Genomic DNA, 27,017 nt, shown 5'->3' with positions numbered 1-27,017 from the left:
TAAGGTTTTTTCTGGATTTTTGTGCTTTAGCTTCTCTTAGCTTCTTCTTCAGAGTCCTTTCAGGTTCAGGATCTGCTTCAACAAGAATATTCTTGTCCTTGCTCCTGCTCATATGAAAAAGAAGAGAACAGAAAAAGAAGAAGAATCCTTTATGTCACAGTATAGAGATTCCTTTATGTGAGTAGAAGAATAAGAGAATAGAAGAAGAAAAAGGTAAGAATCCAAACACAAGGGGGAAGAGTGGGTTCGGATTCTTGAGTAGAAGAGAGGTGTTAGTAGATAAATAAATAAATAGAAGAAGATGAGAGAGAGGAGTTTTCGAAATTTATTTTTGAAAATAGGTTAGTAATTTTTGAAAATTAAGAGAAGAAATAAAATTAAAATTAAAATTTGAAACAATTAGTTAATTAAAAGAATTTTTAAAAAAGAGAAAGGGATTTTCGAAAATTAGAGAGGGAAAAGTAGTTAGGTGGTTTTGAAAAAGATAAGAAACAAACAAAAAGTCAATTAGTTAGTTGAAAAAGATTTGAAAATCAATTTTGAAAAGATAAGAAGTTAGAAGAGATTTTTGAAATTGATTTTGAAAAAGATATGATTTGAAAAAGATATTTTGAAAAGATATGATTGAAAAAGATATTTTGGAAAAGATTTGATTTTTTTAAAATTAAAATTTATTACTTGACTAACAAGAAACTAAAAGATATGATTCTAGAATTTAAAGATTGAACCTTTCTTAACAAGAAAGTAAAAAACTTCAAATTTTTGAATCAATCACATTAATTGTTAGTAAAGTTTTTAAAAATTTGAAATAAAAATAGGAAAAAGATTTTGGAATTAAATTTTAAAAATGTTTCGAAAAAAATAAGAAGAAAAATGAAAAAGATTTAATTTTTGAAAAAGATTTTAGAAAGATAAGATTTTTAAATTTGAAAATTTAACTTGACTTATAAGAAATAGCTAAGTTTTAAAATTTTTTGACTAAGTCAACTCAAATTTTCGAAATTTATGAGAGAAAAAAGTAAAATATTTTTTTTTATTTTTTAAATTTTTAATGATGAGAGAGGAAAACACAAAAATGACCCAAAACATGAAAATTTTGGATCAAAACCAATGATGCATACAAGAACACTATGAATGTCAAGATAAATACCAAGAACACTTTGAAGATCAAGATGAACATCAAGACTTATTTTTGAAAAATTTTCAAGAAAAGAAAAATATGCATGACACCAAACTTAGAAATTTTTAATGCTTAGACACTATGAATGCAGAAATGCACATGAAAAACAACAAAAGACACAAAACAAGAAAATATGAAGATCAAACAAGAAGACTTATCAAGAACAACTTGAAGATCATGAAGAACATATGCAATGCATGAATTTTCAAAAAAATGCAAGAAAAATAGAAACATGCAATTGACACCAAACTTAAAACATGACACAAGACTCAAACAAGAAACACAAATTTTTTTTGGTTTTTATGATTTTATTAAATTTTTTTCGAAAATAATCTTTAGAAAAACGAAAAAGAGAAAAAATTTTTTTGAAAGATTTTTGAAAACTTTTTTTTGAAAAAAAAATTACCTAATCTCAGCAACAAGATGAACCGTTAGTTGTCCAAACTCGAACAATCCCCGGCAACGGCGCCAAAAACTTGGTGCACAAAATTGTGATCTCTGACAATGGCATTCAACCTGGTATGCGCATCTACTAACTTAGCACTTTCTTCACAACTTCGCATCACTAACCAGCAAGTGTACTGGGTCGTCCAAGTAATAAACCTTACGTGTGTAAGGGTCGATCCCACAGAGATTGTTGGTATGAAGCAACTATGGTCATCTTGTAAATCTCAGTTAGGCGGATTCAATTGGTTATAATGGTTTTCGAAGATAATAATAAATAAAACATAAAATAGATGAAAGAGATACTTATGTAAATCATTTGTGTAAATTTCAGATAAGTGTACGGAGATCCTTTATCCCTTCTGAATCTCTGCTTTCCTACTACCTTCATCCAATCCTTCATACTCCTTTCCATGGCAAGCTGTATGTAGGGCATCACCGTTGTCAATGGCTACATCTCATCCTCTCAGTGAAAATGGTCCAAATGCTCTGTCATAGCACGGCTAATCATCTGTCGGTTCTCGATCATGTCGGAATAGAATCCATTGATTCTTTTACGTCTGTCACTACGCCCAACAATCGCGAGTTTGAAGCTCGTCACAGTCATTCAATCCCTGAATCCTATTCTGAATACCACAGATAAGATTTAGACTTTCCGGATTCTCAAGAATGGCCGCCAAAGGGTTCTAGCTTATACCACGAAAATTATGATTAAGGAATCCAAGAGATACACGCTCTTTCTAAGGTAGAACAGAAGTGGTTGTCAGTCACGCGTTCATAGGTGAGAATGATGATGAGTGTCACAGATCATCACATTTATCATGTTGAAGTGCAACGAATATCTTAGAATAAGAATAAGCTGAATTGAATAGAAGACAGTAATACTTTGCATTAAAACTCTAGGTACAACAGAGCTCCACACCTTAATCTATGGTGTGTAGAAACTCCACCGTTGAAAATACATAAGTGATGGTCCAGGCATGGCCAAGAGGCCAGCCCCCAAAACGTGATCAATAGTCTCCTTAGATGAACAATAGATTAAAACTAAGACCAAAGATGTCTAATACAATAGTAAAATGTCCTATTTATACTAGACTAGTTACTAGGGTTTACAAAAATAAGTAATTGATGCAGAAATCCACTTTCGGGGCCACTTGGTGTGTGCTTGGGCTGAGCTTGATCTTTACACGTGCAGAGGCTTCTCTTGGAGTTAAACGTCAAGTTGTAATGTCTGTTTGGCGTTTAACTCTGGTTTGTGACGTGTTTCTAGCGTTTTACTCCAGAATGCAGCATGGAACTAGTGTTGAATGCCAGTTTGCGTCATCTTAACTCGAATAAAGTGTGAACTATTATATATTTCTAGAAAGCCCTGGATGTCTACTTTCCAACACCATTAAGAGCGCGCCATTTGAAGTTCTGTAGCTCCAGAAAATCTATTTCGAGTGCAGGAAGGTCAGAATCCAACAGCATCAGCAGTCCTTTGTCAGCCTGAATCAGATTTTTGCTCAGATCTCTCAATTTCAGCCAGAAAATATCTGAAATTACAGAAAAACACACAAACTCCTAGTGAAGTCCAGAAATGTGAATTTTGCATAAAAACTAATAAAAACATCCCTAAAAGTAGCTAGATCCTACTAAAAACTACCTAAAACAATGTCAAAAGGCGTATAAATTATCCGCTCATCAAAGCACATTTGAAAGAAAATGTTGTTAACAATAGGTAATTTTTTAATCCATCAGGTTCTGTGTTAGTTGTCCTTATTTAGGTATATTTGAGATATAAAGGAAAAGTATAGGTAGACAATGAGAATACTAAACAATGTGAATAATGGATATGTCAGATGTTCAATTCAATATGTATGCAGATTATTATGTTCATTATTTTTAATTGGATGGTTATTTCTTTTGATTCGATTTACTCATGCACGGTTAACAATGGCTTGATGTTCAATTCACTAGGTGTGCATATGGTTATCCTAATATTAAGGTTTAGGAGGTAATTTGAGGGTGGATCGCGGAGTGATTTTTTACTTTATTGGGTCAATTCTAGAGCTCTTTGTTCATATTGTTTACAAAAGTTATTGTCTACCTAGCAAAACCATAGGTAGACAATGAGAATATTAAACAATGTGAACAATAGATATATCGGATGTTCAATTCAATAGATTTGCAGATGATTATGTTCATTATATATAAAAAATATTTTTATATTTTTATTTTTAAAATTATAAATTTAATATCAATAATTAAAAAATAAATTATAAAAAAATAAAATATTTAAATTATTTAATATATATATATATATAAAGTATAAAATAAATAAATTTAAATTAAAAAAATAATTTTATTGTTATTATATGTAATTTGTCATGATAAAAATTTATTAACATTATTTACAAATTAGTTATTTATATATTAAATTTATTTATTTTCTCAATCCTATTTAATTTAAAATAAATTTAAAAATTTATATTCATATTTAAAATATTCTTTTTTTATACATAATTTTAATAGATAAATTTGTTTTTAATCTTATATTGAACATTTTTTATTATATTTAATTTTATTATTATTTTAAAATTATTAATTTTATTTGGATTATATCATCTCATCATATTATACATTATTATTTTCTCTTATTATTATTTTACATGTATAACTATTATTGTCTCACCATCACTATTATGTTACCTTATTTTATTCTCTTTTTTTGTTTTTTCCTCTATTAACCTCGACCACAATCAATTACCACCATATCATATTACCATTATCGCAGCTCTCATTTTTGTTTATCACTTTGATCCATACATATCCATTGTGTTAACTTTTGAGTTGTTAAAGATTTGTTAAAAGAATTATTTTTTTGTTTGATTTAGATATCTAGATGTATAACTATTATAAAGATACTTATTTTTTATACTTACTTGTTAAGTCATATTTTATCATTTTAAAAAAAAAAAGATATCAAGCATTAAAAAAATTTGTATAGAATAATTAAATAAAAAGTAAAAACTTTATTAGTTATTTAATTTCTTTAATATATAGAATAATTGAATTTAAATTAATTTAGGTATAATACCAAAATATTATGTTGTTACTATGTGTAACAATGAAGATAAAATTTATAAATATTTGTAAATTTATTTATTTATTTCTCAATTATATTTAATTTGAAGCAAATATAAAAATTTACATTTAAATCACTCTTTCTCTCGCATAATTTTAATAGCTAAAAAAATTTTATTTCTTATAATTTTATATTCAATATTTTAATTAAATTATCTTTAGTTTTATTATTCTTTTAGAATTTTTAATTTTTGTTTTCATTATTTTTTTCTTATCATTATTTATCTACATATGCTTCAGTAACACTCTTATATTAGCTTGTTTTCTCTACCTTCTTCTGTTTTTATTCTCTTTTTATCTTCTCTTTAATCGCAATTAGTTACCAACATATATTAGTTCATAATTATTACACTCAGAAGGTGAATACTACTTTAAAATAAAAGTTCAAAAAAAAAATCTCGTAACTCTTATGTGAATCATCTACACTCCTATAAATGTAACGAATGAGTAAGTTTAACTTTTTTTTATTATGAATTTTGTAAGACCTAGAAATTTTAGAAGATCTTATTAAGAGCTAATTTAGATATTTTTATCATTAAATATTTTAATCCTTGAAATTATTCTATTAAAGATAATTAAGACAAATTTTGATTAACTGAGTTTTAAAATAATTTAAGGTTTTATCTGACTTTATAATTATTGAATTATTTTCTATATTTAAATTATAAAGTTTAGCAAATATAAAATAATAAGAATTTTATATGATTTGATTTAAATAATTTAGATTTTGGAATTTAATACTTTAATTCTTATAAACAAAGAAAATTAATTATATTATCTTATATTTTAAATTAAAATATTTAATTAAAATCCAATTAACAAATTAATAATTAAATAATATTTTTAAAATAATTTTAAAGGATTAATTTAGAATTTAATTTAATATAATATCTCTTAATTTTATTAAAATTAAACAAAACCCCAATTTGTCCCAAATCAAATCCTAAAATACCCAATCAGGAACCCTAATTTACTATCCTATCCCTAACCTAACCTAACCCCACCTTACTGCCACTCCACGCCGCCACTCCCTTGACCCAACCCCATCCCCTTCAGAAATAAATAAGGAAAGAAACAGGAAAAAGAAAAGGGAAAGAAACGCAAAACAGAGAGGGAAGAAGAGAGGGAAAGCTGCACCACCACCGCGCCATCATCACGCTGCCGCCACGGTTCCAAGGAGCTGCTGCGCGAGGAGCCTTGGTCCGTTCACGAGCTGCTATCATCAAGGTTCTGAGAACCAGACCGGTCATCGAACCGCTCTAGTCACTAATTCACTGGTCCAACCGGTCCAGCCGGTGGTTCAACCGAAAAAACTGTTTTAAAATAAAATAATAAATAAATTATAAATAAACATCCTAAAATATAATTATAGTCTAATATAAATCTTAAAATATCTTTGAAATTTAAAACACTACATAAAATATCATCAACCAAATCAATATGATCTTATCAAAATACAAAATCAAAAATTAAATAGTAAAAACAAAGCTAGCAAAACCAGCAATAATTAGGAGCCAGCAACTACAAATCAAAGAAAAACCAACTACAAATCAAAGCAAAATTAGCAACTACAAAACAAAGAAGTATCTGTAACCAGATATGAAATTAAAGACCAGCCACAACACATTGAAAAATCTAAAAATTATCAACATAACCATATCTAAATTCTGCCACCAACATTCAGAAATAAACAAAGAAATAAAAATAGCAGGACATTCAGCAGCAAAAACACCATTATCAACAGCACAACATTCAGAATTTAGCAACAAAAATTATCATTCAGCAACAAACAGGGCATTCAACAACAAAAATTAGCATTCAACAACAAAGTGTCATCAATCAAATCCATATAATCTTATCAAAATACAATCTCAAAAGTTAAATAGTAAAAAGAAATATCTAAATATTAAAAACCAACATGAAGATTTATCGATCATCAAAATCCATAAATTAGAAGAACCTTGTGACTGACTATTATTCGAACTAGGTGGATTAGGATTAGTAGAATAATTTGAATTAGGAGGATTGGTGACATGGCGGAAATTGGCGAGTTAAGAATTTATTAATAGGGACACGTTGCAAGTACAGTCCTTAATCAGCCGAAAATCCGCTTATCAATTTAAAAGGGGTTGTCACAATATTCAAAATTAAAATACTGGGAGTATGAATCCCAGGTCGTCTCCCAACGAGTTGCAAGGAGATGTGCTATTTTATCAATCAGGCGTTTTCAAAAATGGTTTAGTTGATAAGCAGGGAATTAATCTAGAGAATTTAACTAATTTTAAATAAAAGCCTTGACTGGGGGTAGATTAGTTGGAAGCTGATGAGCGGATAATTTATACGCTTTTTGGCATTATTTTTAGTATGTTTTTAGTATGTTTTAGTTAGTTTTTAGTATATTTTTATTATTTTTTAGTTAAAATTCACTTTTTTGGACTTTACTATGAGTTTGTGTGTCTTTCTGTGATTTCAGGTATTTTTTGGCTGAAATTGAGGGACCTGAGCAAAAATCTGATTCAGAGGCTGAAAAGGACTGCAGATGCTGTTGGATTCTGACCTCCCTGCACTCGAAGTATATTTTCTGGAGCTACAGAAGCCCAATTGGCGCGCTCTTAACGGCTTTGGAAAGTAGACATCCTGGGCTTTCCAGCAATATATGATAGTCCATACTTTACTCAAGATTTGATGGCCCAAACCGGCGTTCCAAATCAGCTCAAAACTGCCCGGCGTTAAACGCCGGAACTGGCACAAGAATGGGAGTTAAACGCCCAAACTGGCATAAAAGCTAGCGTTTAACTCCAAGAAGAGTCTCTACACGAAAATACTTCAATGCTCAGCCCAAGCACACACCAAGTGGGCCCGGAAGTGGATTTTTATGTCATTTACTCATCTTTGTAAACCTTAAGCTACTAGTTCTCTATAAGTAGGACCTTTTGCTATTGTATTCTCATCTTTTGATCACTTTAGATCTTAGATCAGATCTTGGTTCTTCTGGTTCCCTCTCTGGGGCCGAAGCCAATGATCACCTTTGTTCTTATGTATTTTCAACGGTGGAGTTTCTACACACCATAGATTAAGGTGTGGAGCTCTGTTGTACCTCGAGTATTAATGCAATTACTATTGTTCTTCTATTCAATTCATCTTATTCTTCTTCTAAGATATTCATTCGCACCCAAGAACATGATGAATGTGATGATTATGTGACGCTCATCATCATTCTCACTTATGAACGCGTGCCTGACAACCACTCCCGTTCTACAAGCAAACAAGGCTTGAATGTTTATCTCTTGGATCCCTTAATCGGAATCTTCGTGGTATAAGCTAGAATTGATGGCGGCATTCAAGAGAATCCGGAAGGTCTAAACCTTGTCTGTGGTATTCTGAGTAGGATTCAATGATTGAATGACTGTGACGAGCTTCAAACTCCTGAAGGCTGGGCGTTAGTGACAGACGCAAAAGAATCACTGGATTCTATTCCAACCTGATTGAGAACCGACAGATGATTAGCCGTGCCATGACAGGGTGCGTTGAACATTTTCACTGAGAGGACGGGATTGTAGCCACTGACAACGGTGAAGCCCAACATACAGCTTGCCATGGAAAGGAGTAAGAAGGATTGGATGAAGACAGTAGGAAAGCAGAGAGACGGAAGGGACAAAGCATCTCCATACGCTTATGTGAAATTCTCACCAATGAATTACATAAGTATCTCTATCCTTTATTTTATGTTTTATTCATATATCCTCCATAACCATTTGAGTTTGCCTGACTAAGATTTACAAGGTGACCATAGATTGCTTCATACCAACAATCTCTGTGGGATCGACCCTTACTCGCGTAAGGTTTATTACTTGGACGACCCAGTACACTTGCTGGTTAGTAGTGCGAAGTTGTGATAAAGAGTTGAGATTGCAATTGAGCGTACCATGTTGATGGCGCCATTGATGATCACAATTTCGTGCACCAAGTTTTTGGTGCCGTTGCCGGGGATTGTTGAGTTTGGACAACTGACGGTTCATCTTGTTGCTTAGATTAGGCATTTTTTTTTCTTCAGAGTTCTTAAGAATGAATTCTAGTGTTTCAAGGTGATGTTCTTATCATCACCAAAGCTGATTGATTCTCATCAATTTAGCTCTTGAATGCAATGTCCTGCTGAAGCTTGGCTAGCCATGTCTAATTTCTTTAGACTAAAAGCTTTAGACTAACATTGCATGATTCCTGGAATTCTCATTAAGAATTTTGATACCTTTATTTTCTTTTCCACTTAATTTTCGAAAAATCCAAAAAAATTACAAAATCATAAAAACCAAAAATATTTTATGTTTCTTGTTGAGTCTAGTGTCTCATGTTAAGTTTGGTGTCAATTGCATGTTTCTATTCTTCTTGCATTCATTCATGTGTCTTCATTAATCTTCAAGTTATTCTTGATGATTTCCTTACTCTGATCTTTGAATTCTCTTGACTTGGGTGTTTTGTTGTTTCTCATATGCATTCTCATAGTGTCAGTAGTATACAAACTGCTAAGTTTGGTGTCTTGCATGCATTGTTATTTGATTTTAGTTGTATTCTGATTATTCCTCATTTTTAAAAATTCAAATTTTTTTTTTAATTTGTGTCTTTTCAAGTCAATAATACAGAGAATTGAAGATTCAGAACATACAGTAGAGGAATTACACAAAAAAAGCTGGGCGTTCAAAACGCCCAGTGAGGAAGGAAAACTGGCGTTTAAACGCCAGCCAGGGTGCCTGGTTGGGCGCTAAACGCCAGAATGGATACCATTCTGGGCGTTTAACGCCAGGATGGCACAAGAGGGAAGATTTTGTTTTTAATGCAGATTTTTTTTCAAGTTTTCAAAATTTTTCAAAATCAAATCTTTTTCAAATCATATCTTTTCAATCATATATTTTCAAAATCAATTTCTTTCCATTTTCAAAAATACTTGCTATCAATTAATGATTTGATTCAACATTTCAAGTATGTTGCCTTTTCTGTTGAGAAAGGTTTAATGTTTGAATCATATCTTTTCTTGTTAGCCAAGTCATTAATTTTTAAAATCAAATCTTTTTAAAATGTTTTTCAAATCATATCTTCTTAATCACATCTTTTTCAAAATAGTTTTCAATCATATCTTTTTGATTTCTAAATTTCAAAATCTTTTTCAAAAAATCACTTGATTTCTTTTCCACTCTTGGTTTTCGAAAATCAATTAGTGTTTTTCAAAATGTTTTCAAAAATCTTTTACTTAATTTTCGAAAATTCCTTCCCTTATTCTCACATCCTTCTATTTATGGACTAACACTCCTCCTCAATGCACAATTCGAACTCTATCTTACTTGATATGTTCGAATTCTTCTACTTCTTCCTTCTATTTTTCTTTTCCTCTGACACCTCAAGGAATCTCTATATTGTGACATAGAGGATTCCATATTTTCTTGTTCTCTTCTCTTTCATATGAGCAGGAGCAAAGACAAAAGCATTCTTGTTGAGGCTGACCCTGAACCTGAAAGGACCTTGAAGCGAAAGCTAAGAGAAGTTAAAGCACAACTCTCTGTAGAGGACCTAACAGAAATCTTCAAAGAAGAAGAACCCATGGCAGCCGAGAACAACAACAATGCCAACAATGCAAGGAAGGTACTGGGTGACTTTACTGCACCTACTCCCGACTTCTATGGGAGAAGCATCTCTATCCCTGCCATTGGAGCAAACAACTTTGAGCTTAAGCCTCAATTAGTTTCTCTAATGCAACAGAATTGCAAGTTCCATGGACTTCCATTGGAAGATCCTCATCAGTTTTTAGCTGAATTCTTGCAAATCTGTGACACTGTCAAGACTAATGGGGTTGACCCTGAGGTCTACAGACTTATGCTATTCCCTTTTGCTGTAAGAGACAGAGCTAGGATATGGTTGGACTCACAACATAAAGAAAGCCTGAACTCTTGGGAAAAGCTAGTCAATGCCTTCTTGGCAAAGTTCTTTCCACCTCAAAAATTGAGTAAGCTTAGAGTGGAAGTCCAAACCTTCAGACAGAAGGAAGGTGAATCCCTCTATGAAGCTTGGGAAAGATACAAACAATTGATCAGAAAGTGTCCTTCTGACATGCTTTCTGAATGGAGCATCATAGGTATTTTCTATGATGGTCTTTCTGAACTATCCAAGATGTCTTTGGATAGCTCTGCAGGAGGATCTCTTCATCTGAAGAAGATGCCTACAGAAGCTCAAGAGCTCATTGAAATGGTTGCAAATAACCAATTCATGTACACTTCTGAAAGGAATCCTATGAAGAATGGGACAAATCAGAAGAAAGGAGTTCTTGAGATTGATACTCTGAATGCCATATTGGCTCAGAACAAAATATTGACTCAGTAAGTCAATTTGATTTCTCAAAGTCTGTCTGGAATGCAAGCTGCACCAGGCAGTACTAAGGATGCTTCATCTGAAGAAGAAGCTTATGATCCTGAGAACCCTTCAATGGAAGAGGTGAATTACATGGGAGAACCCTATGGAAACACTATAATTCTTCATGGAGAAATCATCCAAATCTCTCATAGAAGGATCAACAGAGACCTCAACAAGGTTTCAATAATGGTGGAAGAAATAGGTTTAGCAATGGCAAGCCTTTTCCATCATCTTCTCAGCAACAGACAGAGAATTCTAAGCAGAGCCACTCTGACTTAGCAACCATGGTCTCTGATCTAATAAAAACCACTCAAAGTTTCATGACTGAAACAAGATCCTCCATTAGAAACTTGGAGGCACAAGTGGGTCAGCTGAGCAAAAAAATTACTGAACTCCCTCCTAGTACTCTTCCAAGCAATACAGAAGAGAATCCAAAAGGAGAGTGCAAGGCCATCAACATGGCCAAAATTGGAGAGGAAGAAGAGGCAGTGAACGCCACTGAGGAAGACCTCAATGGACGTCCACTAGCTTCCAATGAGTTCCCTAAGGAGGAACCATGGGAATCTGAGGCTCACACTGAGACCATAGAGATTTCATTAGATTTACTTCTGCCATTCATGAGCTCTGATGAGTATTCTTCCTCTGAAGAGGATGAGTATGTCACTGAAGAGCAAGTTGCTAAATACCTTGGAGCAATCATGAAGCTAAATGAAAAGTTATTTGGTAATGAGACTTGGGAAGATGAACTCCTTTTGCTCACCAAAGAACTGGATGACTTGACTAGGCAGAGATCACCTCAAAAGAGACAGGACCCTGGGAAGTTTTCAATACCTTGTACCATAGGCACCATGACCTTTAAGAAGGCTCTGTGTGACTTAGGGTCAAGTATAAACCTCATGACTCTCTCTGTGATGGAGAAGCTAGGGATCTTTGAGGTGTAAGCTGCAAGAATCTCACTAGAGATGGCAGACAATTCAAGAAAACAAGCTTATGGACTTGTAGAGGATGTTTTGGTAAAGATTGAAGACCATTACGTCCCTGCTGATTTCATAGTCCTAGAGACTAGGGAGTGCATGGATGAATCCATCATCCTTGGCAGACCCTTCCTAGCCACAGCAAAGGCTGTAATTGATGTGGACAGAGGAGAATTGATCATTCAAGTGAATGAAGAATCCCTTGTGTTTAAGGCTCAAGGATATCCCTCTGTAACCATAGAGAGGAAGCATGAAGAGCTTCTCTCAAAACAGAGACAAACAGAGCCCCCACAGTCAAACTCTAAGTTTGGTGTTGGGAGGCCACAACCAACTTCTAAGTTTGGTGTTGAACCCCCACATTCATACTCTACGTTTGGTGTTGGGAGGTTCCAACATTGCTTTGAGTATCTATGAGGCTCCATGAGAGCCAACTGTCAAGCTACTGACATTAAAGAAGCGCTTGTTGGGAGGCAACCCAATGTTATATTTATCTATTTTCTTTTGTTATTTTATGTTTTCTGTAGGTTAATGATCATGGAAAGTCAGAAAATCAATTGAAAAAGCAAAAACAGAATGAAAAATAAAAAGAAAAACAGCACACCCTGGAGGAAGATCCTGCTGGCGTTTAAACGCCAGTAAGGGTAGCAAATGGGCGTTTAATGCCCAGTCTGGCACCATTCTGGGCGTTTAATGCCAGAAAGGGGCACCAGACTGGCGTTAAATGCCAGGAAAGGGCAAGAAGTTGGCGTTAAACGCCAGAAATGGGAACCAGCCCGGCGTTTAACGCCAGAATTGGCACAAAGAGCATTTTTACTCGCCACTTGGTGCAGGGATGACTTTTCCTTGACACCTCAGGATCTGTGGACTCCACAGGATCCCCACCTACCCCACCACCCTCTCTCTTCTTCTTCACCCATTCACCAATCACCTCTACCACTCTTTCCCAAAAACCCCTCACCTATCAAATCCCATCTTTCTCTTGACCACTCACATCCATCCTTTATAAAACCCCACCTACCTCACCATTCAAATTCAAACCACTTTCCCTCCCAAACCCACCCTCCCATAGCCGAACCTTACTCCTCACCCCACTCCTATATAAACCCATCTTCACTCCTTCATTTTTACACAACCTAAACACTACTTCTCCCCCTTTGGCCGAACCATAAAGCCATCTCCATCTCCTCTATTTCTTCTTCTTCTACTCTCTTCTTTCTTCTTTTGCTCGAGGACGAGCAAACCTTTTAAGTTTGGTGTGGTAAAAGCATTGCTTTTTGTTTTTCCATAACCATTTATGACATCCAAGGCCGGAGAAACCTCTAGAAAGAGGAAAGGGAAGGCAAAAGCTTCCACTTCCGAGTCATAGGAGATGGAGAGATTCATCTCAAGGGTGCATCAAGACCACTTCTATGAAGTTGTGGCCTTGAAGAAGGTGATCCCCGAGGTCCCTTTTAAACTCAAAAAGAGTGAATATCCGGAGATCCGACATGAGATCCGAAGAAGAGGTTGGGAAGTTCTTACCAACCCCATTCAACAAGTCAGAATCTTAATGGTTCAAGAGTTCTATGCCAATGCATGGATCACCAAGAGCCATGATCAAAGTGTGAACCCGAACCCAAAGAATTGGCTTACAATGGTTCGGGGGAAATGCTTGGATTTCAGTCCGGAAAATGTAAGGTTGGCATTCAACTTGCCCATGATGCAAGGAGATGAACACCCTTACACTAGAAGGGTCAACTTTGATCAAAAGTTGGACCAAGTCCTCACAGACATCTGTGAAGAGGACGCCCAATGGAAGAGAGATTCAAGAGGGAAGCCGGTTCAACTGAGAAGGCATGACCTCAAGCCCGTGGCTAGGGGATGGTTGGAGTTTATCCAACGCTCAATCATTCCCACTAGCAATCGGTCCGAAGTTACTCTAGACTGGGCCATCATGCTTCATAGCATCATGATTGGAGAAGAAGTAGAAGTTCATGAGGTTATAGCCCAAGAACTCTATAAGGTGGCGGACAAGTCCTCTACCATGGCAAGGTTAGCCTTTCCTCATCTCATTTGTCACCTCTGTTATTCAGTTGGAGTTGACATAGAGGGAGACATCCCCATTGATGAGGACAAGCCCATCACTAAGAAAAGGATGGAGCAAACAAGAGATCCCACTCATCATTAAATCTCTGAGATACCTCAAGGGATTCACTTTCCTCCACAAAACTATTGGGAGCAAATCAACACCTCCCTAGGAGAATTGAGTTCCAACATGGGACAACTAAGGGTGGAGCATCAAGAACATTCCATCCTCCTCCATGAAATTAGAGAAGATCAAAGAATCATGAGAGAGGAGCAACAAAGACAAGGAAGAGACATTGAGGAGCTCAAGCACTCCATAAGATCTTCAAGAGGAAGAACAAGCCGCCATCACTAAGGTGGACCCGTTCTTTAATTTCCTTGTTCTTTATATTCCTGTTTTTCAAAAATTATGCTTATGTTTATCTATGTTTGTGTCTTATGATCATTAGTGTCTTAGTGTCTATGCCTTAAAGTTATGAATGTCCTATGAATCCATCACCTTTCTTGAATGAAAAATGTTCTTAATTGAAAAAGAAAAGAATTGCATGAATTTCAGATTTTATAATAGATTAATTAGTTGGATGTGGTGGCAATACTTTTGTTTTCTGAATGTATGCTTAAACAGTGCATATGTCTTTTGAATCTGTTGTTCATGAATGTTGGCTCTTGAAAGAATGATGAAAAAGGAGACATGTTACTGAGGATCTGAAAAATCATAAAAATGATTCTTGAAGCAAGAAAAAGCAGTGAATACAAAAAAAAATAGAAAGAAAAAAGGAGAAAAACGAAAAAAAGAAAAAAAAAGAAAAAAAAGAGAAAAAAAATAAAGTTGTGATCCAAGGCAAAAAGAGTGTGCTTAAGAACCCTGGACACCTCTAATTGGGGACTCTAGCAAATCTGAGTCACAATCTGAAAAGGTTCACCCAATTATGTGTTTGTGGCATGTATGTATCCGGTGGTAATACTGGAAGACAGAGTGCTTTGGGCCACGGCCAAGACTCACAAAGTAGCTGTGTTCAAGAATCATCATACTTAACTAGGAGAAAGGTTCCTATAGAAGCCAATCATTCTGAATTTCAAAGGATAAAGTGAGATGCCAAAACTGTTCAGAGGCAAAAAGCTAAAAGCCCCGCTCATCTAATTAGTACTGATCTTCATAGATGTTTTTGGAATTCATTGCGTATTCTCTTCTTTTTATCTTATTTGACTTTTAGTTGCTTGAGGACAAGCAACAATTTAAGTTTGGTGTTGTGGTGAGCGGATAATTTATACGCTTTTTGGCATTGTTTTTAGTATGTTTTTAGTATGTTTTAGTTAGTTTTTAGTTAAAATTCACTTTTTTGGAATTTACTATGAGTTTGTGTATCTTTCTGTGATTTCAGGTATTTTCTGGCTGAAATTGAGGGACCTGAGCAAAAATCTGATTCAGAGGCTGAAAAAGACTGCAGATGCTGTTGGATTCTGACCTCCCTGCACTCGAAGTGGATTTTCTGGAGCTACAGAAGCCCAATTGGCTCGCTCTCAACGGCGTTGGAAAGTAAACATCCTGGGCTTTCCAGAAATATATGATAGTCCATACTTTGCCCAAGATTTGATGGCCCAAACCGACGTTCCAAATCAGCTCAAAACTGCCCGGCGTTAAACGCCGGAACTGGCACAAGAATGGGAGTTAAACGCCCAAACTGGCATAAAAGTTGGCGTTTAACTCCAAGAAGAGTCTCTACACGAAAATGCTTCAATGCTCAGTCCAAGCACACACCAAGTGGGCCCGGAAGTGGATTTTTATGTCATTTACTCATCTTTGTAAACCTTAAGCTACTAGTTCTCTATAAGTAGGACCTTTTGCTATTGTATTCTCATCTTTTGGTCACTTTAGATCTTAGATCAGATCTTGGTTCTTCTGGTTCCCTCTCTGGGGCCGAAGCCAATGATCACCTTTGTTCTTATGTATTTTCAACGGTGGAGTTTCTACACACCATAGATTAAGGTGTGGAGCTCTGTTGTACCTCGAGTATTAATGCAATTACTATTGTTCTTCTATTCAATTCATCTTATTCTTCTTCTAAGATATTCATTCGTACCCAAGAACATGATGAATGTGATGATTATGTGACGCTCATCATCATTCTCACTTATGAACGCGTGCCTGACAACCACTCCCGTTCTACAAGCAAACAAGGCTTGAATGTTTATCACTTAGATCCCTTAATCGGAATCTTCGTGGTATAGCTAGAATTGATGGCGGCATTCAAGAGAATCTGGAAGGTCTAAACCTTGTCTGTGGTATTCTGAGTAGGATTCAATGATTGAATGACTGTGACGAGCTTCAAACTCCTGAAGGCTGGGCGTTAGTGACAGACGCAAAAGAATCACTGGATTCTATTCCAACCTGATTGAGAACCGCCAGATGATTAGCCATGCCGTGACAGGGTGCGTTGAACATTTTCACTGAGAGGACGGGATTGTAGCCACTGACAACGGTGAAGCCCAACATACAGCTTGCCATGGAAAGGAGTAAGAAAGATTGGATGAAGACAGTAGGAAAGCAGAGAGACGGAAGGGACAAAGCATCTCCATACGCTTATCTGAAATTCTCACCAATGAATTACATAAGTATCTCTATCCTTTATTTTATGTTTTATTCATATATCCTCCATAACCATTTGAGTTTGCCTGACTAAGATTTGCAAGGTGACCATAAATTGCTTCATACCAACAATCTCTGTGGGATCGACCCTTACTCGCGTAAGGTTTATTACTTGGACGACCCAGTACACTTGCTGGTTAGTAGTGCGAAGTTGTGATAAAGAGTTGAGATTGCAATTGAGCGTACCATGTTGATGGCGCCATTGATGATCACAATTTCGTGCACCAGAAGCCTTATTCTCGTTGAAATACTCTCAAGATTAATTAATAATTGAAAGTTGCTCTGCTTAGTTAACCCTTACTAGGTAAAGGAAAGTTAAGCAAGTTGGAAATCTGTTTCTAGTCATAAGTCCTAACCCTCTCCCTTGGGAAGGACTAGAGTTAATGATTAGAGGTTGATCCAACAATAAACCCAATTATAATTTCTCTCTTGAGTAGTTCAACTCAAGGGTTCTTTTCAATCATCCCCCAATCAAGTCATGAGACTACTCACTCATCATAATTATAAATTTCACAGAATCAATGGTGAAAATAAAAGAAGATATGATAAATAATAATAAAAGGATTAATTGAAAATAAAAAAAAATAGTCTATATTAATAACTTGTAGAAATAATCCAATGTCAACTCTAGAGGGATTAAGAATATGGAAGAATAAATATAAAAAGTAAATAACAAAATAAGATGACGAGTACCAGAGGTAGACTCTTCTCAAAAGCTAAAGCCAAAATCTTCCAATCCTAATTATGAATGCTCAAGTGAGTGAAAAACCTAGGGGAGGAGTAAATCCAGATCTAAAACTAAAAATTATGCAGAATGAATTTTCTGCATGTTCCCTGGCTCTAATCTGTAATTCCAGGCCGAAAACTGGGTTGAAATCCGGCCCAGAAACTCTGCCAGCGACTTCTGAAATTCTGCAGATCACGCACGTCACGCGGCCGCGTCATTCATGCGGACGCGTCATTCGGCGTTTTGCTTTTCCATGCGGGCGCGTCGTCCATGCCTCCGCGTTGCTTCTGCTTTTCCAATCTGTGCGGTCGCGTGAGCCATGCGGCCGCGTCACTGCGATTTCCTCTCTTCTGCGCGGTCGCATGAGTCATGCAGCCGCGTCACTTCTCGCTGGTCATCTCCTCAATTTCTTGTATTTCTTCCACTTTTTCAAGCTTCCTTCCCAATCTCCCACTCATTCATGCCCTATAAATCCTGAAACACTTAACACACAGATCACAGCATCGAATGGAATAAAGAAGGATTAAAATACCTAATTAAAGGTCTCCAGGAAGTAAGTTTTCAATCATGTAATAATTTTAGGAAGGAAATATAAATGCATGCTAATTATATGAATAAGTGGGTAAAGACCATGATAAAACCACACAATTAAACACATTGTAAACCATAAAATAGTGGTTTATCAACCTCCCCACACTTAAACATTAGCATGTCCTCATGCTTAGTTGAAGGAGATAGAATAAATGAGTAGGAACATGTAAAAACTCATGCAATGCAATGCAACCTATATATGTGGATGCAACTATATGATTCTTGTCCACTTGATCAAGAATAAATAAGCTCTTCAAACAATAACAAATCAAGTTCCACTAATTCAATTCTCATTCAGTAAGAACAGATAAAAATGCAAGAAGGTAGCTCATGAAAGCGGGGAACATAGAATTTTAAGCATTGAACCCTCACTGATGATGTATGTATACTCTAATCTCTCCAGCGTATAGGGTAATCACTCTATCCTTCTCTAATCATGGTCCCTAAATTTTGTTCTTCTCCTAACCAATCAACAACATTTAATATACCAATGCAACATCATGAGGTCTTTTCAAGGTTGTAATAGGGCCAAGGTAAAGGTAAGGATACATATATGGTTAAGTGAGCTTATAGATTAAATCTTTAATTAACCCAAACTTTAACATAACCTATATATATTTTATATAACCTTGGAGTTTGTACCTAGCTACCCAGAATTCTCTTTCACATTCCATATTCATGTATCAACTTTTTATTTTAATTTTATCATACATGCATTGATCTTTGGATTCTTAACTCAGTATTGGGGTAATTTTTGTCCCCTTATTTATTTATTGAATAAATTTTTTATTTATTGGATCCACAGTCTAAGATTTTTCTAGCTGTTCTTTGAGGGCCAAAATGTCCTCCACTCTCAGATGAGTGACAGGCCTCTAAAATGGACTGGAATTCTGATTGAGGCACACACCTTCTAATTACCTGGTCAGCGCCACATCTCCATAAATATGGGTCATCCCATATATAATATTTAGACTCGCTTTTCAGCTTGTCTCTTTGGTGCTTAGTAAAGTGTGGAGGAAAAGTGTGGCTAACTAGATAATTAGCTACAGGTGCATACCAAGGGACTACCTCAGATACTGCTTGTAGGTTATCAAATGGAAAATTATCAGCTATAGGAGTGGAGTCATCCTTAATGTGTTCAAGGCGACTCAAGTAGTCTGCCACTAGATTCTGGTTACCACTCCTATCCTTTATTTCTAAATCAAATTCTTGTAGTAGCAGTATCCAACGTATAAGCCTTGGTTTGGATTCTTTTTTAGCTAATAAATACTTTAGAGCTGCGTGGTCTGAATACACTACTACCTTAGCACCAAGTAAATAGGCTCAAAATTTATCCAAAGCAAAAACAATAGCAAGAAGCTCTTTTTTAGTAGTAGTGTAGTTAGACTGAGCAGTGTCTAAAGTCTTAAATGCATATACAATGACAAAAGGATCTTTACCTTCACGTTGAGCCAACGCTGCTCCTACTGCATGGTTGGAAGCATCGCACATGATTTTGAATGGCTGGCTCCAGTCAGGTTGGTGGACGAAATTGTGATTCATTCTATTTGTATTTGCATGAGATTTATTTAATGGCTCTTGGCTATGTGTGGACACAACTCCATTCAACTTAACCAGCAAGTGTACTGGGTCATCCAAGTAATACCTTACGTGAGTAAGGGTCGATCCCACAGAGATTGTTGGTATGAAGCAAGCTATGGTCACTTTGTAAATCTCAGTTAGGCAGATTAAATGGTTTATGATGAGTTTGAAAATAAATAATAAACATAAAATAAAATAGGATAGAAATACTTATGTAAATCAATAGTAAGAATTTCAGATAGGCGTATGGAGATGCTGTGCTTCTCTTGAATCTCTACTTTCTTATTACATTCATCCAATCCTTCTTACTCCTTTCCATGGCAAGTTGTATGTAGGGCATCAGCATCATCAATGGCTACTTTTCTTCCTCTCTGGAAAATGGTCCTATGCGCTGTCACTGCACGGCTAATCGTCTGGAGGCATCACCCTTGTTGATGGCTACATCCCATCCTCTCAGTGAAAATGGTCCAAATGCTCTGTCACAGCATGGCTAATCATCTGTCGGTTCTCAATCAGGTTGGAATAGAATCCCTTGATTCTTTTGCGTCTGTCACTAACGCCCAACCTTCAGGAGTTTGAAGCTCGTCACAGTCATTCAATCCCAGAATCCTACTCGGAATACCACAGACAAGGTTAGACTTTCCGGATTCCCGAAATCCTACTCGGAATACCACAGACAAGGTTAGACTTTCCAGATTCCCATGAATGCCGCCATCTATCTAGCTTATACCACGAAGATTCTATTGGGGAATCTAAGAGATATGCGCCCGGCCTAAAGTAGAACGGAAGTGGTTGTCAGTCACACGCGTTCATAGGTGAGAATGATGATGAATGTCACGGATCATCACATTTATCAAGTTGAAGTGCAACGTATATCTTGGAATAAGAATAAAAGAGAATTGAATAGAAAATAATAGTAATTGTATTGAAACTTGAGGTACAGCAGAGCTCCACACCCTTAATCTATGGTGTGTAGAAACTCCACTGTTAAAAGTACACAAGTGAAAGGTTCAGGCATGGCCGAATGGCCAGCCCCCCAAAACGTGATCAATGGCCTCCTAAGATGAAAAACAAAACTGAGACCAAAGATGAAACGTGGTCAAAAAAGACGTCTAATACACTAGTAAAAAGTCTTATTTATACTAAACTAGCTACTAGGGTTTACATGAGTAAGTAATTGATGCATAAATCCACTTCTGGGGCCCACTTGGTGTATGTTTGGGCTGAGCTTGATCTATCCACGAGCTGAGGCGTTTATTGGAGTTGAACGCCGAGTTATAGCATGTTTCTGGCGTTCAACTCTGGGTCGTGACGTGTTTCTGGCGTTTGACTCCAGACAACAGCATGTACTTGGCGTTGAGCGCCACTTTACATCGTCAATTCCCGAATAAAGTATGGACTATTATATATTTCTGGAAAGCTCTGGATGTATACTTTCTAACGCCGTTGAGAGCGCGCCATTTGGAGTTCTGTAGCTCCAGAAAATACATTTTGAGTGCAGGGAGGTCAGATTCCAACAACATCAGTAGTCCTTTTGTCAGCCTTTTTCAGAGTTTTGCTCAAGTCCCTCAATTTCAGCCAGAAATTACCTGAAATTACAGAAAAACACACAAACTCATAGTAAAGTCCAGAAATGTGAATTTAACATAAAAACTAATGAAAACATCCCTAAAAGTAGCTTGAACTTACTAAAAACTACCTAAAAATAATGCCAAAAAGCGTATAAATTATCCGCTCATCACAACACCAAACTTAAATTGTTGCTTGTCCCCAAGCAACTGAAAATCAATTAGGATAAAAAGAAGAGAATATACTATAAATTCCAAAATATCAATGAATATTAATTCTAATTAGATGAGTGGGACTTGTAGCTTTTTGCTTCTGAACAGTTTTGGCATCTCACTTTTTCCCTTGAAGTTTAGAATGATTGGCTTCTCTAGGAACTTAGAATTTCGGATAGTGTTATTGACTCTCCTAGTGAAGTATGTTGATTCTTGAACACAGCTACTTATGAGTCTTGGCCGTGGCCCTAAGCACTTTGTTTTCCAGTATTACCACCGGATACATAAATGCCACAGACACATGACTGGGTGAACCTTTTCAGATTGTGACTCAGCTTTGCTAGAGTCCCCAGTTAGAGGTGTCCAGAGCTCTTAAGCACACTCTTTTTGCTTTGGATCACGACTTTAACCACTCAGTCTCAAGCTTTTCACTTGGACCTTCATGACACAAGCACATGGTTAGGGACAGCTTGGTTTAGCCGCTTAGGCCTGGATTTATTTCCTTGGGCCCTCCTATCCATTGATGCTCAAAGCCTTGGATCCTTTTTACCCTTGCCTTTTGGTTTTAAGGGCTATTGGCTTTTTCTGCTTGCTTTTTCTTTTTCTTTCTATTTTTTTCGCCACTTTCTTCTCTTTTTTTTCGCAAGCTTTTGTTTTTCACTGCTTTTTCTTGCTTCAAGAATCAATTTCATGATTTTTTAGATTATCAATAACATTTCTCTTTGTTCATCATTCTTTCAAGAGCCAACAATTTTAACATTCATAAACAACAAGATAAAAAATACGCACTGTTCAAGCATTCATTCAGAAAACAAAAAGTATTGTCACCACATCAATATAATTAAATTAAATTCAAGGATAAATTCGAAATTCATGTACTTCTTGTTCTTTTGAATTAAAACATTTTTTTCATTTAAGAGGGGTGAAGGATTAATGGAATTATTCATAACTTTAAGACATAGTTACTAACTACTAATGATCATGAAGTAGAGACACAAAACATAGATAAACATACAACATAAAAACTGAAAAGCAGAAAGAAATAAGAACAAGGAATAAATCCACCTTTAGTGGCGTCTTCTTCTTGAAGGACCAACAATGTCCTTAAGCTCTTCTATGTCCCTTCCTTGCCTTTGTCGCTCCTCCCTCATTGCTCTTTGATCTTCTCTTATTTCATGGAGAATGATGGAGTGCCCATGATGTTCCACCCTTAATTGTTCCACATTGTGGCTCAAATCTTCTAAGGAAGTGTTGAGTTGTTCCCAATAGTTGTTGGGAGGAAAGTGCATCCCTTGAGGCATCTCAGGGATTTCTTGATGATGAGCTTCCTCATGCATCTCTTGAGATCCGTGGAGGGTCTCTCTTGCTTGCTCCATCCTTTTCTTGGTGATGGGCTTATCTTCCTCAATGGGAATGTCTCCTTCTATGATAACTCCAACTGAGTAACATAGATGGCAAATAAGGTGAGGAAAAGCTAGCCTTGCCATGGTGGAGGGCTTTTCGGCTATTTTATAGAATTCATTGGAGATGACTTCATGAACTTCTACTTCCTCTCCAATCATGATGCTATGAATCATGATGGCCCGATCCACAGTAACTTCAGATCGGTTGCTAATGGGAATGATGGAGCGTTGAATGAACTCCAACCATCCTCTAGCTACAGGCTTGAGGTCCAATCTTCTTAGTTGAACTGGCTTGCCTTTGGAGTCTCTTTTCCATTGAGCTCCTTCCACACATATGTCCATAAGGACTTGGTCCAACCTTTGATTAAAGTTGACCCTTCTAGTGTAGGGGCGTGCATCTCCTTGCATCATGGACAAGTGGAACGCCAACCTCACATTCTCCGGACTAAAATATAAGCATTTCCCCCGAACCATTGTGAGATAATTCTTTGGACTCGGGTTCATATTTTGATCATGGTTCCTAGTGATCCATGCATTGGCATAGAACTCTTGAACCATTAAGATTCTGACTTGTTGTATGGGGTTGGTTAGGACTTCCCAACCTCTTCTTCAAATCTCATGTCGGATCTTCGGATACTCATTTTTCTTGAGCTTGAAAGGGACCTCAGGGATCACCTTCTTCTTTGCCACAACATCATAGAAGTGGTCTTGATGGCTCTTGGAGATGAATCTTTCCATCTCCCATGACTCGGAGGTGGAAGCTTTTGTCTTCCCTTTTCCTTTTCTAGAGGATTCTCCGGCCTTAGGTGCCATTGATGGTAATGGAAAACAAAAAAGATTATGCTTTGACCACACCAAAGAAGAGAATATGGAGGGGAAGGGGAAGTGTAGGTTCGGCCAATGTATAGAAGAGGCGGTTGTGTTGTGTGAAAATGAAGTAGAATGGAAGGGTATATATAGGGAGGGGGGAGGGTGAAGTTTCGGTCATTTAGGGTGGGTATGGGTGGGAAAGTGTTTTTGAATTTTGAAGGTAGGTGGGGTTTATGGGAAAGAGTGGATGGATGTGAGTGGTGAAGGGGGTAATTGGGAAGAGAGATTGAGGTGATTGGTGAAGGGTTTTGGGGAAGAGTGTTTATTTGGAGGAGAGATTCAGAGATTGAAGTTGTTGGGAAGTGTGACATGGGGAAGAGTGTAATAGGATTAGGAGGTAAGGTGGGAATATGTTAGGTGGGGATCCTGTGGGGTCCACAGATCCTGAGGTGTCAAGGAATTACATCCCTGCACCAAATAGGCATGTAAAATGCCCTTGCATACCATTCAGGCGTTTAAACGCCGAGGTGATGCACGTTCTGGGCGTTCAACGCCCATGTGAAGCATGTTCTGGGATTTCAACGCCCATGTGTAGCATGTTTCTGGTGTTGAACGCCAGTTCCATGCTTGTTACTGGCGTTCAGCGCCAGTTTTTCCTCAAGGCACATTCCTGGCGTTCAAACGCCAGAATGTTGCTTGTTTCTGGCGTTCAGCGCCATATTCATGCTCTGTTCTGGCGTTGAACGCCAGCCAGATGCTTCTTACTGGCGTTGAATGCCAGTCTGTCCTCCCTCCAGGGTGTGATTTTTCTTCTGCTGTTTTTGATTCTATTTTTAATTTTTATGATTTTTTCGTGACTCCTCATGATCATGTACCTAATAAAACACAAAATAACAATAAAATAAAATAAAAATTAGATAAATAAAATTGGGTTGCCTCCCAACAAGCGCTTCTTTAATATCAATAGCTTGACAGTGGGCTCCCATGGAGTCACAAAGGTGATCAGGTCAATGTTGTATAGTCCCAACACCAAACTTAGAGTTTGGATATGGGGTCTTAACACCAAACTTAGAGTTTGGTTGTGGCCTCCCGACACCAAACTTAGAGTCTGACTGTGGGGCTCTTCTTGACTCTGAACTGAGAGAAGCTCTTCGTGCTTATTCTCTTTTGTCACAGAGGGATGGCCATGTGCCTAAACACAAGGTAGTCCCCATTCAATTGAAGGACTAATTCACCTCTGTTGACATCTATCACAGCTCCTGCTGTAGCTAGGAAAGGTCTTCCAAGGATGATGCATTCATCCTCTTCCTTCCTAGTGTCTAAGATTATGAAATCAGCAGGGATGTAAAGGCCTTCAACCTTTACTAATACGTCCTCTACTATTCCATAAGCTTGTCTTAATGACTTGTCTGCCAATTGTAGTGAGAACAAGGCAGGTTGTACCTCAATGATCCCCAGCTTCTCCATTACAGAGAGTGGCATAAGATTTATCCCTGACCCCAGGTCACACAGAGCTTTTACAAAGGTCATGGTGCCTATGGTACAAGGTATTAAGAACTTGCCAGGATCTTGTCTCTTTTGAGGTAGAATTTGCTGAATCCAGGTATCTAGTTCATTAATGAGCAAGGGAGGTTCACTTTCCCAAGTCTCATTACCAAAAAACTTGCAGCTTCATGATAGCTCCTAAATATTTAGCAACTTGCTCTCCAGTCACATCTTCATCCTCTTCTGAGGAAGAATAGTCTTCAGAGCTCATGAATGGCAGAAGGAGATTTAATGGAATCTCTATGGTCTCTATATGAGCCTCAGATTCCTTTGGATCCTTAATAGGAAACTCCTTCTTACTTGAGGGACGTCCCAGGAAGTCTTTCTCACTAGGATTTTCGTCCTCCTCCTCCCTTGTGCATTCGGCCATATTGATCACATCAATGGCCTTGCACTCTCCTTTTGGATTCTCTTCTGTATTGCTTGGGAGAATACTGGGAGGAGTTTCAATGACTTTCTTACTCAGCTGGCCCACTTGTGCCTCCAGATTTCTGATGGAGGATCTTGTTTCACTCATGAAACTGAAAGTGTATTTTGACAGATCAGAGACTAGATTGGCTAAATTAGAAGTGTTTTGTTCAGAATTCTCTGTCTGTTGCTGAGAAGATGATGGAAAAGGCTTGCTATTGCTCAGCCTATTGCGTCCACCATTGTTAAAGCCTTGTTGAGGCTTTTGTTGATCCTTCCATGAGAAATTTGGATGATTTCTCCATGATGAGTTATAGGTGTTTCTATAAGGTTCACCCATGTAATTAACCTCTGCCCTTGCAGGGTTCTCAGGATCATAAGCTTCTTCAGAAGCTGCCTCTTTAGTACTGTTGGATGCATTTTGCCATCCATTCAGACTTTGAGAAATCATGTTAACCTGCTGAGTCAACACTTTGTTCTGAGCCAATATGACATTCAGAGCATCAATCTCAAGAACTCCTTTCTTCTAAGGTGTCCTATTATTCACGAAATTCCTCTCAGAAGTGTACATGAATTGGTTATTTGCAACCATGTCAATTAGTTCTTGAGCTTCTGCAGGCATTTTCTTCAGGTGAATGGATCCACCTGCAGAGTGGTCCAATGACATTTTCGAAAATTCAGATAGACCATAATAGAATATATCTAATATGGTCCATTCTGAAAACATATCAGATGGACACCTTTTGGTCAACTGCTTGTATCTTTCCCAAACTTCATAGAGGGATTCACCATCTTTTTGTTTGAAGGTCTGAACATCCACTCTAAGCTTGCTCAGCTTTTGAGGAGGAAAGAATTTATCCAAGAAAGCCGTGACCAGCTTATCCCAGGAGTCTAGGCTATCCTTAGGTTGTGAATCCAACCATATTCTAGCTCTGTCTCTTACAGCAAAAGGGAAAAGCATGAGCCTGTAGACTTCAGGATCTACTCCATTCGTCTTTACAGTCTCACAAATCTGCAAGAACTCAGTTAAAAGTTGGTAAGGATCTTCAGATGGAAGTCCATAAAACTTGCAGTTTTGTTGCATTAAGGCAACTAGTTGAGGTTTAAGCTCAAAGTTGTTTGTTCCTATGGCAGGAATGGAGATGCTTCTTCCATCAAATTTGGATGTGGGCTTAGTAAAGTCACCAAGCATCCTTCTTGCATTATCATTATTGGGTTCGGCTGCCATCTCCTTCTCTTGTTCGAAAATTTCTGAAAGGTTACTTCTGGATTGTTGTAATTTAGCTTCTCTTAGTTTCCTCTTCAAAGTCCTTTCAGGTTCAGGATCAGCTTCAACAAGA

The 27,017-nt window shown here is 36.9% G+C and overlaps 1 non-coding gene across 1 annotated transcript; it reads right to left on the bottom strand.

Annotated features, from left to right (window-relative positions):
• Positions 1–10,744: 10,744 nt before the first annotated feature.
• On the bottom strand, positions 10,745–10,852 carry LOC112700135 (small nucleolar RNA R71). The gene has a single exon (XR_003153053.1). It is a non-coding gene; the product is annotated as a small nucleolar RNA R71 (small nucleolar RNA).
• Between the last annotated feature and the right edge of the window lie 16,165 nt (positions 10,853–27,017).

Source organism: Arachis hypogaea, chromosome 6, assembly GCF_003086295.3.
Source record: "Arachis hypogaea cultivar Tifrunner chromosome 6, arahy.Tifrunner.gnm2.J5K5, whole genome shotgun sequence".
In the NCBI taxonomy this organism is placed as follows: domain Eukaryota; kingdom Viridiplantae; phylum Streptophyta; class Magnoliopsida; order Fabales; family Fabaceae; genus Arachis; species Arachis hypogaea.
The sequence above is the reverse complement of the archived record's forward strand: the minus strand, read 5'-3'. Positions and strand labels throughout refer to the sequence as shown.